Here is a 13617-nt window from a genome sequence, read left to right as displayed (position 1 = left end):
TGTCCACTACGCATTCATCACCACCTTTCCAAATGCTCGAACGACAATTTTATTTACAATTTACGTTAGGTTCTTTACCTGTCATAAGAACAAGGGCAAGAAGACGCTTGGTAGGGTAGAAAGCCTACTTACCCGAGCAACACACATGTTGTAAATCAGTCTATTATACTCATATACGACTAAATTTGGTCATATATGAGTTATTTCAACCAAATCAACGTGAATTGTGCTGCTAGGGTAGGCTGATGACATACTGGGAGCGAAGAGAAGCGAAGCGAAGAAATTGGAGATAAGCAAAGCGAAGTGGAGCGGCGATCAAAGCGAGCCATGACATACTGAAAGCGTTTTTCAGAGTGTTGATCTCGCAACAAATACATTTCGGGTTTAGTCAGATGAAGAATATTTTGCTTCTCCAAGCACAGTTAGCACAAAGAAGAAGAGTGTTGGGGAGATTTATTAAATGTCGCAATTGAAAACCAATTTTATGACGTGTGCGATAGATTATCACCACATAAAAACAGACGTAAGGCGTAGCTATAGTAAAACTTTTTGTGCCATGTTTTATTCATATTTTACGTTTGCTCCTGTGAAAGATCGATTGATTGCGTAACGGGAAATTTTCAACGCCCCCCCCCCCACACTTTTTGTATGAAACATCTGGATCGCCCCCCTTAATTACGTAATTTATTGATGTCTTACGGCATTTCTAAACACTGAAGTTGATTTGTACTCGGAAGATACGTACCTCATAAAAAACAACTTCCACAAAAGTCGTTATGTCTCGGCTCCCAACCTTTTTGAAAAACGGCGTAAACAAATGCAAATCCCAAAAATCCGCAGAAAAAAGGGACACTGTTTCCCATCAATGGCCGGCAAAAGTTGGGACAACCATTGCCTTATCCATCGGATTGTTCCCGAAGTTTCAATATGCGGTTTTCCGAAAAATTCCGGCAAAACCGATTTTCGTTGAAGTTGTTTTTTTTTCGCGGTTATCGAGATTTACGCAGTTTTACGGGCATTTAAAAAAAAACACGGTGCGTATCTCCCGCGTAAAAACCAACTTCAATGCAAAATTAAATATCAAAGCGATTGAACACAACAATTTCTTTCGGTTCAAGCGCACATTACAGATGCGTGAAAAATCTATCATTTCAAGCTAATCCTAAATACGAGAACGATATTAAAATAACAAGTGTTACATCCGTTTGTCTGTGGTAACAGCAAAATATTTGCTTTTTGTTTCAAAGTGTTTCTAAATTTATGGACTGCGCCAGAATATTCCCAATTTTAATGAGTACCGCTACTATGAAATACATCAGATTTGTTCCGTACATGTAGCTAAAACCATACATATTTTTAATGTGTTCATTAACAAATAAACAGTGTTGCGCGCCTCTCCCGCAATACTTTTCAACCACAGCCATTTTACACAAGAGCGAACAAGAGTAAACTCAAATCAACAAACATACAGAAGTGACTCTGCGATCTCGCGCGGCAAAGCACTCTACGAACTGCTTCACCTCTTTGGCTACCGCTTCTTGCCTCTTCTCATCGTTTCCACTATGCCAGGTATAAGCGATTTCCATACATCGCTCATTGAAGTATAGCTTGCACGCGGACGCTTCGCTTCTCTCTCACCTCTTCTAATCGCTTCTCTTCTCTCCCAGTATGGCATCAGCCTTACCCAAGTAACCAATAAGCACTATATTACGCCAAATCGGCCATATAGTGCTACTTTAATGCTTATAAGTTTTTAAATAGCCGTATAGTGGCCCTATATGGCGGTTTGGCGTAATATAGTGCTAATGGTTACTTGGGTAGGGACGTTCCACTGGTAGGTAGGTATTCCGTAGGTACTTCCTCTGGTCAAAAACAAAACTCAATTCGGCAGTATTTGCGTTGGCTGATGAAACTCAGAGCACCGAGTTGCCCGACTGTTTAAATTACAGATTCGATTGCCGGATTAATTTTTGAACTTTATTTTTCCGATTACAGCACATTCGAACTTGTTTGACTGTAAGTGTAAAACCAGAGAATGCACTATGGGGCGGCTCCATACAAGTAGGTGGCCGAAAATATTTTCATTTCATTTCTGCAATATTTCACACTTATATCGTAGATTATTGTCTAAAAGATGTGAAATACTTATTTTGCAGGTCATTATTACTTCTAAGGTCCCCAAACTCCCTGGAATACAGACCTTTGATCTCTATGGAATATATCCCTTTTATCTACGAATGTCTCATGTACACAGCAGTCTATAGATGTGTATTTTATTGCAGCGCAGACCTGTAGAGTTCAAACTAGAAAATTGTATACTGTTTTTATGTGAATTGAGTTGTACAGATGTTCTAAGTTGCACAAGGACTCCGTCAAATACAGGCCATTGCATCTACATACGTAACAGGTTGTATTTGTAGGATTTTTCAGATTGGTTCAGGCTCTTAACCCGTAAAACAAGTAAAGGGAATACAATATAAAGCTCTATTAAAGCTAAACGAACTCCATGCAATAAAAGCTTCAAGATATATAAGTATACTGCAACAACATTTATTTATTCATTATGTACATGAACATCCTCAACAAAATCATCATTTATTTCTTCAAGATCTAATAAAATATCTGCTATGGTATATTTTTCTGTACTCGAATCTGTTGTATTGCAAGAAGTTTCAGTCACTAAAAAACATCCTGGAAGCGTGATCTCGTTTTTTTTTAAATATGGCCTATCATTTTCATCATACTCGTATCACTTCTGTTGTAGGCAGTTCTTCTTGCTCCCAGTAGCGCTTTTTCTATGGTATCCTCTCTTGGGTCCATTAGCTCGTCATTAATTCTTCTGCGCTTCGTACGCTCACTTAAATCCTCAAAATTTTTTGATGGCCTTCCACGAGATGTTGAAGCCACTGGCTCTGGCTCAGCATGATAAAATTCTTCTAATTCAAATTCTGTGTCAAGCCATTCCTCATTATATGAGTCAAAGTAAGTTTTGGACCGGGATGCGGCCTGCCATTTTTGCCTTTCTCGTATACTAAGTATACGTAAAGGCTATAACATCACTCCAAAACCAAACTTTTGATAGAAGGCCCGGAGACCCATAGTGTTATATACCAATCGACTCAGCTCGACGAATTGAGGTGATGTCTGTTTGTGTGTATGTATGTATGTGTGTGTGTATGTGTGTATGTGTACAAATTTTGTAGACACACTTTTTGGAACATAGCATTACCGATTTACTCGCAACAAGTTGCATTCGACGGGAATGCGGTCCCATTGTTTGCTATTGAAAACTGGCCTGATCGGACATTGCATTTCAGAATTATTGAAAATCATTGTTTTTCCCAAGGGTCCCCTTGGAAAAAATTTCAAAATCGAAAAAAATTTTTTCAAGAATGGTGGGAATGCATAGTAATTAATGCAAAAACATGCAAAATGATAGAAAATATGCGATCTATTCCCCTAAAGTGCTTTTTGACATTTCCTATGTGATTTTTTCAGCACATTTTACGATGCACGAGAAAGGCATCATCGCCGCTAGGTGGATTAATCTGGTTTTTTTTTCAAATTTCAAATGCAGATTTTTCAATTTTGTATGGAGTTGACTCTTTTTTTGTTTATCCACAGCGAAGCTTTGGCAGATATATTCCAAAGCTTTTTCAACGCGATTTACCTGACGTCCCTCGTGAGCTCTAAATACTTCAATGAGTTGCCTATAATTCATGATTCACCAAATAATAAGTACAAACACTTCACACGATTTACCTTCGCAATCACAGCTCACTATGCACTCAGATAGACATTCATAAATGTTCTGTTTATTTATTTCACCTAGGTATACATACCAATAATTATCGAAAGATGTCCTTTGGTACAGACATTTTTGCTTCTTGTATTCACATTTTGGATTTTAATTAATATCAAAATTTTGCTTTTTATGTAATAATTTCAAATGAAGCCTAGAGTATTTTCGTAACCCTCAAGAGTATATTGTTTTTTTTTTCATATTTATTTGCTTGATACTTGATAGATAATGAGTTGCCTCCTCTTGGTGAGCCTACGCCAAATGGAGTATCATATAGCTGCATAAGCTATCGTGTACACGGCCTACCACGAAGCCTACGACACTTTTCGTGTTATCTACTATCTCTATTTTAACTGTTCTTGGTGCTCTTTTGTCATACGCATGGGATTTGTATCCAGCCCATCACAGTCTGCCGTGTATTATGAGAATAATTACATTTAATGTTTCAAAATTAATGACTTTTTTTTTCGAAAAAGTGATCGGAATCGCAGATTTGCAGCCATAAGCAGCTGGAATTTGTTTTAATGCCTTCTGGGAGGTCCAAAGAAAGTCGTAGTGGTAGTCGCTAAGCGAAACTTTGAGAAACTTTTTTTGTATGAAAAAAAAAAATTTTTTTTCTTCGGGTCATTTTCGTATGTTTCACTACCTATTTTCCCATAACTAACCCGTGCTTCGCAAGTCCATGAAACAAGCTTTCAGAAACTTTTTAAAGAGTTGGAAAAGAGCTACTGTAGCCGAAGATATTGACAGTTGAATAATGCATTGATTTTTCAAGAACTAAAAAGTGTCTGGCTCTAATGCCTATATCTTGATAACCATATGGCTTAGAGTGCTGATATGCTGGGGTTTAATGCTCCAAAGCATTAGCATTTAGTAGGTCAACTTGAATTACGAATCAGAGAAAGTCGATTTTTTTTTATTTTCGGCCACCTGATTCCCCATAGTGGAATGGTAGGAAACGGGCTGATGTGTGATGATGACATAGATATTGGGGGTCGCGAGGCAACCCCAGATGGCCTAGTTGAAACTTGTAGTTGAGTTGAAAAGAGGGAAATTGGATCCCAGTTTGGATTGTTAATGTCCTTGGACAAATCCAAGGCAGGTTGGTGCGCACCAAGGTTGATTGAGCTGTTTAGATAGTCGGCAGATTTTGACCGGTGCGTTTTCTCGGATGATCTGTTCGACGGTGCGATAGAACGCGGTAACAGAATCATCGATTGAGTCATAATTCATAACCTGGGGCCTCATTGCGCATCTCCTTTCGATAGCTCTTTTGTATGAGAGTTTGCATGGTTTACTCGTTTCGAGTCGAGATGCACAACGCCACCCTTGATTCCAGTCCAGGGCAGCAATCAGTGCATTGTCAATTTAGTAATCACATCTGTTGAAGTCGTAGTCAACGCTAGATGTAGGTACAGAACTTTCATAGCAAGAACGGACGTCGACGGTTGAAACTAATGCCGTATGATGAGGGTAAATATTTAGAAGAGTAGATGGAGACTCGAAGAGATCTATGATACAAGAAGTATACTGCCGCTAACCGCAAGTCAGACTTATCTGTATATGGACGCCATATCCAGATAAGTTTGACTTGCGGTTAGTGGCAGTATACCGTTCGCATTCAGAAGACCATTGATCTGAAAAGGACTCAGATAGGGAAAGCTCCTACTCAGTTGATTTCTTCGGTGACATTTCTTTGGTCAACTTGATAGCAGTGTTCATTGGTGTTGTAGTGGCTTTTGAATCTTGCATGTTGAAACGGACCAAAATCGATTTAACATAGGCTTTTTAATCAATTGCTATGCCATCTTCAGTTCGCATGATCCGGTCCCCTAAGCAATTTATCGCAGGTCCAAGATCCTTCATGCGGAGCATACTGTTCAGCTTTACCTTTACTCCATTGTTGATGCCTTCGTCGTTGGAGAACAATAAGAGATCGTCTACATAAATTTCAACAAACGGGATCTTGCCGTTCCAGATCTTGTAGTAGAAGTATCCGATCCGATGCCTTAAAGTTTAATTTCTTGAATGCTGCATCTAGTTTCACATTCCATACGCGACTTGACTGCTTTAACCAATACAAAAGTGCCTATTCTGCGTATCGTATGAGGTGAGGCGTTTCGAATGAAACGAGAATTGTCGATACCTCCCATTTGAATTACACGGTCGTCTCACGTGAGACGTGTCGAAACCGACAATTCTCGAGTCATACGACACGCAGCATAAGGACAAAAGCTTTCTTCAATCGGCATACTAAAGGTCGCTTTCCAGCTTGCTCAAAACATGGAGGTTGCTCCATATCTATTTCTTCTTCGAGACCACCTTGCAGAAAAGCGGTAACAGATTTCATTAGATCAACCAGAAGATTATGCTCAGCAGCAAGCGCTAATAAGTACCGAAGCGAACTGTGACGAACCACTGACGAGTAGTTTTCATCGTAGTCCACCCCCTTTCGCTGAGAGTAGCCCTTGATAACGCATCTTGCCTTATGGCGATCTGGTTGACCGACAATAGATTCGGCAAGTACTGAACTCCGCGAACAGGAATCTCGTCATCACTACATCTAGGCTTCAGTAATATTGAATCAGTTGCTACTATTTCCATAGTATAGTACCTCCGTTCGCTTCTATTACAGTACCACTTGAAGGTTTTACGTTCGTTAAAAGGTTACTGTTCCGCGTCATGTGCACGCTTGCACCGGAATCGAAAAACCATGCTCCATCTTCCTTGGTCCGTAGACAATACAGTACCGAATGCGTTTTCCTTCTTCGAACTTCGGCAATCCTTTGCTATGTGACAATACTTCGCACATTTTCGACACATTGGTCCTTTGGGTGGATCCGCATTCGTCATTTGCTTACCTGCTTTGCTTATTCGTAGTCAACGCTGATTCACTTGACAAAAAAGGCATCACATCGCATCGTTTTGAAAGTCCCCAGTGATGGCTATACCTGAGTTTTCCAGCGCCATGATCGTCGGTCGATAAACGTCGGGTAGGCTAGCCAAAAACAATGTTTCAATCCATTCTTAACTGATTGTGAAACCGATTCCGTTGAGATGATGAGCAGACGATTTGATTTGATTCACGTATTCTTTCAGACATTCACAAGATGACAGGTTAGTCTTGATCAATTAGTGAAGTAGAACGACTCGTCGGGTCAAGTCTGAATCTTCGTATAAATAGCGGTACCTTAATCTAAAGAGGCCTTACATTAAGCTTAAGATAATATCTGAATAAAAAACGACTACTTAATTTCTTCTCAATAGAAATTATTGTATATTGTAAATACATCTCTGATTAGCTTAAGCTAAGCGTGCGTGACAGCAGTGTGCGCTGTGCGCTACACTGCTGTCAATTTCATTAAATCAATAAAACAGACCAGAAGGTCTTTCTAATCGATCACTCGAACACGACACAAGTTCTTTTTATTATCTCCCGCAAAAACCCCAAAGTCTCGGTACATTTCGGTAGTGGTTTTACCGGATTTATTAGTGGCGACGAGGACAATCGGTAGCGGTGCAGAAGGTTTAAACTGACCGCAGCGAAGGAAACCAGCTCTGGACTATCTCGGCACCAGGATTCAACAAAAATAAAAAACGAGGTAACAGTGCAGTGAAAAAAAAAATCGTTTGTGATAATTATCATTTTTCGGCATTTGATTGGCGATATTATTTCGGTAGTGACGAAGCGACTTTGTCAACCGAAACGCCATTTGCTTTGGTAGCGTCGGTTTTTGGGCAACAATAGAGTGATTAATTAGACGACTAATTGAAAATTATATTCTTCAAAATAGTGCTCTTGGTGGTTTACAAAAGTTTTTTGACAAGATAATAATAGTGCCTTTTCTCTTATTTTGGGAGTTTAGTGGCATCAGGCTGTGCAGATTTGCGCTGCAACAATCGGCTTTGCAGCAGGGAGTGTCATTCCGTTCCACCGGGAGGTTTTGTGGTGCTTATTTGTTGGCATCGAGATAAGAGTCGTGGTGAGTGTTGCATGTATCGGGTGAGTATCTAAAATTTGTGATTTATTGGCGTTTTGGTGTACAACTTTATTTGCACTGTTTCCAAAGAAAAGGCGCTTTAGCATAATTGATTGAAAAAAAAATATTGCACAAGCAAAGTGGCGTGTTAAATGTAAAAACTTGATAAATACTCTTTGGTGATTTTATTTTTCGCTTATTTTAAGAAAAGCTGTGTAATTAATTAAAAATTAATTAAACTAAATTGGTCATTTAGCGCATTTATCAATTCGAAGCGCAGTGAACAGTGATGCTTTTGGCTTTATTTACTAGAAAAAAAGAACACAATAGGAAAACAATATAATAATAATCCTTATTGTTTGTCAGTGAAAGCATTGAATGTAATCATTATTTTGATTGATTGTCAGTGAAGGTATTGAAATTATTGAACCATTGTATTGTTTTATTTGCAATTTTTGTTGTGTATTGGTTTAAAGCATCGTGTGTATCGTCTTTTTGCAAACATTTTGACAAATATGTCTTACATGGTAGCTCCCAATATTGAACCTTACCGTAAGGGTCAATCATTTGCTTCTTGGATTAAACGTTTATCATGCCATTTCCGAGTGAATAAGGTGAAAAAAAATGAGAAAAAATACCAGATGTTACTTTTGGGAGGCGATTTTTTGTTCAATATGGCAGACAAACTCTTTCCTACAGATGAATTGTTGGAAGAACCTTCCTATGAAGTAGTAGTTCAAAAGCTTAAGGAGAGACTTGACAATAATGATTCAGTCTTACTCCACAGATATAATTTCAGTAGAATGGTGCAACAACCTGGCGAATCAGCCGGTGATTAGATATTTTCGTTGAAAGTTCTTGCGGAAAATTGTGAGTTCGGTGATCAAAAGGATTACCTCATATTGGATCGCATTCTTGTTGGTCTACAAGATGACAAACTTAAACATCGCCTTTTGACTGAAAATAACTTAACATTAGAACAGACTGAAAGGATTATCGCTTCTTGGGAAATGGCGACTTATCATACAAAAATGTTGGCTAACAATAATGTTGACTCTGTGGCTTCAATAAATACCAAGCATCCATTTTGTTATCTGGATAATAAGGATTATAAACATAACTCGCAACTTGACTTCCAACAGTTTAGGTACCGTGATGAGTCTGCTAGTACATCTCATAGCCGAAGGAAAATTGATGGAAACCAACGGATGGTAGACCAGCGTATCTGTGATTACTGCGGACAGCGAGGACACGTGCGAAGAAGGTGCTTCAACATTAAGCGAGAGAAGAGCGATGAAGTCAAACATGTCGACATCCGAAAAGTGATTCCGGATAGCTTGTCCCACCAACTGGATAATTTGAGGACAATGGATTGTGGCTCGGATAACAATAAGGAAAATGACCTTGAATTGGAGTGTATGCGTATTTCTTCCATTGATTATTCCAGTAATTCATGTTTATTGGATGTATCTGTTGAAAGTAATGTCATTCGAATGCAGATTGATAGTGGTTCTCCGGTAACAGTAATGGGAACAAATTTGTTCAACTCAAAACTCAACCTTTCCTTATGTAGAATGTCTAATCAACTGACTGTGATAAATGATTCCACACAAAACAAATCTGGTGAAATTGAGGTTGCAGTTGAATTGGATGGGGGACAAAAGAATTCAAATTTATTAGTGCCTTTTGTGATGACCAGTTTATTCCTTTGCTGGATAAAACATGGCTGGATGATTTTTCTCCAACTGGAGAAATGTTTTGGCAATTCAATGCCATTTAACAACTATTACAAAATTTTGGAAAAACAAAATGAAGCACTAATTGCAGTTGATCAAATTAAAATTGTTGATGTATTTGTCAATTATTTGAGTAAAACTGTGTGTAATGCTGATAGTGAAGGAGATGATTTTACAATTACTAAAAAAGATTGTGACATTCCCTACAGTTGGAGGAAGAACATTGTTAAATTGTCGGTGTTTGATTCCAAAATTCAGTATACTCTTTCGTTGGTGATGAATTTTGCGAACCTTTTTTCGCGAATGGCTTCTAATATGTCTGCTCCCACAGAATATAATGAATATTGGAATAGTGAAATAAAGAATTTTCCTGATAAATCTTTGGTCAATGCCAGGGTAAACAAAAATAATATTATGCAAGAAATGATTTATTCTGATTGGCTTGGGAGAACTTATGAAGATAGAATTTTGGCGAATCGACAAATTTTAAGATTTTTTGACGTGTGTTCTTTGTTCCATGACAAAGTGAATATACCGCAGACAATTCAAAAAATTTTAAAACTTTTATATGGCAGCAAAGTTGATGTTTTTGGAATAAAACGAACAGTGAAACACGCGATGCACTTTGTTGGAATAAACGCAAATTTTATTGTTGCTCGTGACGTCTATGCAAGTGTGGCAATAAATCCAAAACAACACATTATTATTGAAATTTTAAAACGTAAACCTGCTACAAAACTTTTGGCAGTGAATAGTTTCTCCAAAAGGGTGGAGGTAAAGTGGTTGATGGTAAACTGGTTAGAGATTTTTGCAAAGTTTACTAAACTTATTGCTAGTTTTGGAATGCTAGGCGTTATGTTGCTTGACAATGGTCTTCTATGCAAAAGATACAAGTTGAGCTTTCAAGACCTAACAAATTTATGTTTGTTTCCTTATAACTTGACATTGGAGGACAGTTTTCCTTCAGAAAAATCATATTATCATAAGTGTATGTTAGTCTGTTTGATTAACTTTAGGAGGCATAACTTGCAGCATGTACGCAAAAAGCTGAGTAAAGCATTTGTCTGTAAACATGTCTCTAATAACTCATTACAGATCATGATTGAAAGCGAAGCGACAACCACCGTCCATCTCACTCAACTACGACTCGCTAATGATGGACGCGGCATGCCAAGGCGATCGATGCGTGTGGTCGAGACTGGTCGGCCGCTACTGACTGACGACGACACATCCGTGGCTGGTCGGCCGTTACTGACTACCGCAGAATCCACGAGGGCATCCGTACATGACGACACTTTCTGGCAGTTACCAGATCTGAGCGCGAGACAGACCCCAACGCTATCGGAAGTGATTCAGTTATTAAATAGAAATATGAGTAGGAAAAGAAAATTTCCATCAGAACTGGTAGCGCTTTCTGGCCTACCTTGGTGGTCTAAGAGACCTAGAGTAGAAGTAAGTTCGAATATGTTTCATAATGAATATTTGTTCATTCTGAATTATTGTTCTTTCCGAAGGGGGAAGAGCTATTGTATATTGTAAATACATCTCTGATTAGCTTAAGCTAAGCGTGCGTGACAGCAGTGTGCGCTGTGCGCTACACTGCTGTCAATTTCATTAAATCAATAAAACAGACCAGAAGGTCTTTCTAATCGATCACTCGAACACGACACAAGTTCTTTTTATTATCTCCCGCAAAAACCCCAAAGTCTCGGTACATTTCGGTAGTGGTTTTACCGGACTTATTAGAAATGGAGCAGAAAGACATGCACCAAACAAATGACACGGGTACATATACTACAAAAGTTCAATCAAATGGATTCATCAAATTCCTCCATCTTCTCAAAGTTACGTGCCATAATATCTATGTCGTCGGCGAAGCCAAATAGCTGGACGGACTTATTGAAAATTATACCACTCGTGTCAATCCCTGCTCTTCATATTACCCCTCCCAAAGCGATGTTGAATAGCAGACATGAAACCATCACCTTGCCATAACCCTCTGCGCATTTCAAAGAGACTCGAGAATGCCCTTGAAGCTCGAACTACGCACATCACACGATCCCTCGTCGCTTTGATCAACCGTATCAGTTTATCCGGAAATCCGTGTTCGTGCATTAGCTGCCATAGCTGGTCCCGATGGGATTGTATCATATGCGGCTTTGAAGTCGATAAACAGATGATGTGTGGGCACGTTGTATTCGCGGTATTTCTGCAATACCTGACGTACGGCGAACACCTGGTCCATGGTGGAGCGTTCGCCCATAAAACCCGCCTGGTACTGCCCCACGAACTCTCTTGCAATTGGTGCTAGTCGACGACATAAAATTTGGGAGAGTTGCTTGTAGGCGGCGTTCAGCAATGTGATTGTGCGGTAGTTGCTACAATCCAGCTTATCGCCCTTTTTGTAGATGGGACACACGACACCTTCCATCCACTCCTGCGGCAATACTTCCTCCTCCCAAATCTTGGTAATGACCCAATGCAGCGCTCTAGCCAGTGCCTCACCACCGTGTTTAAATAGCTCTCCTGGTAGTTGGTCAGCTCCAGGGGCTTTGTTGTTCTTCAGCCGGCCAATCTCCTCCTGGATTTCCTGGAGATCCGGAGCTGGTAAAATTATGTCTTGCGCGCGTTCTCCCATGTTCATCACCATACTGTCATTTTCGTCTGCCACATCGCCATTCAGGTGTTCTTCGTAGTGCTGCCGCCACCTTTGGATCACCTCACGCTCGTTCGTAATAAAGTTTCCGTTTATGTCCTTACACATATCAGGCTGTTGTACGTGGCCCTTACGTGAACGGTTCAACTTCTCATAGAATTTTCGTGTGTTATTAGCGTGGTACAATTGCTCCGTCTCTTGACGGTCTCGATCTTCCTGCTGGTACTTTTCCCTCCGGAAAATCGAGTTTTGTCTGTTCCGGGCCCATTTATATCGTGCCTCGTTCGCCCTCATGTGGTGTTGCAGCAATCTCGTACATGCTGCATCTGCATTCGTCTCTTCCAATAACTGCTCATATTCGCCATAATACCAGTCGTTTCTCTGATCCGGGGGCACCGTGCCAAGTGCAGCGGTTGCGGTGCTACCAATGATGGATCGAATATCTCTCCAGCCACCTTAAAGAGACGCTGCGCCGAGCTGCTCTTCCGTTGGGAGTGCCACTTCCAGCTGCTGTGCGTAGTCTTGGGCTAGTCTACCGTCTTGTAGCCGCCCAATGTTTAGCCGCGGCGTTCGACTTCGACGCGTGTTGTACACTTTCGAGAGTAATGAGCTCAGGCATACTGCAACGAGGTAGTGGTCGGATTCAATATTCGCTTCGATTCAGTTTTTCATCAAATTTCTGGTGGTTAACTCATGCTGGCTTGATGCTGGTGAGTGAGTGCAACTAATAGATGGATGTTAGAGTTTTCTAAATGTCGCTTCTATCTGTCAAAATGGTACCCGCCGTAGCCACACGGACTATTAGTTGCATTCACTGAATGAATTTTATTAAATTGTTGAAAATTGTGAATAATATAAGAGCAGATTTTTTACCAACTGTGTAGGACAACTCCGCATGTGCTGTTGCTTTGTTTCATGCTCGTTGCTCAGTAGAGTTTGATTTCTACCAGTAGGTTTGTAAGTGTTTCAATATCGAAGATGGACCACATTCCACAGAAGTGATGCCTATCTGTTTTGTTTATCAAGTGTGCTTGCCACACAGATTCATACTAGCTGGTATGAGAAGTCTTCAATTAATAACTGTTAACAACAATTAAGAAAATGCTCATAGAATCTAAAGTGGAAGTGCAGGCTATGTTTACAGCTGAATTTAGAGCCATTGAAGGAAAAGTACAAGAATACGTATTGTTCGCGGTGGCTCAAGTTAACAATCTTTAGTATAAGTCAACAATATATGAATGATGACTTGTTGAGCTTTGGGAAAGATTTACTTAGATGATTCGTATTGCCCCGGTCAACCCTACAATACAAGACAAAAAGCAAATGTAGTCGTTGCAAGCAATTTGTCCATGTGAGTCTCGGAAGGTTGAACAGCTCTGATTTGTACGAGCAATGATAATATTTTTTATTTAAACAATCTTTACGTGAATTCTAAAAACTTTT

The 13617-nt window shown here is 39.7% G+C and overlaps 1 protein-coding gene across 2 annotated transcripts in view; it reads right to left on the bottom strand.

Annotated features, from left to right (window-relative positions):
- Positions 1-13617, bottom strand: part of LOC134205442 (glutathione hydrolase 1 proenzyme-like) — a 129581-nt gene that overhangs the window by 114460 nt on the left and 1504 nt on the right. The gene's annotated exons all lie outside the window — the stretch shown is intronic.

This window comes from Armigeres subalbatus, chromosome 1 (assembly GCF_024139115.2).
Source record: "Armigeres subalbatus isolate Guangzhou_Male chromosome 1, GZ_Asu_2, whole genome shotgun sequence".
Lineage (NCBI taxonomy): Eukaryota > Metazoa > Arthropoda > Insecta > Diptera > Culicidae > Armigeres > Armigeres subalbatus.
This window is presented reverse-complemented; position numbering and strand designations above follow the sequence as displayed.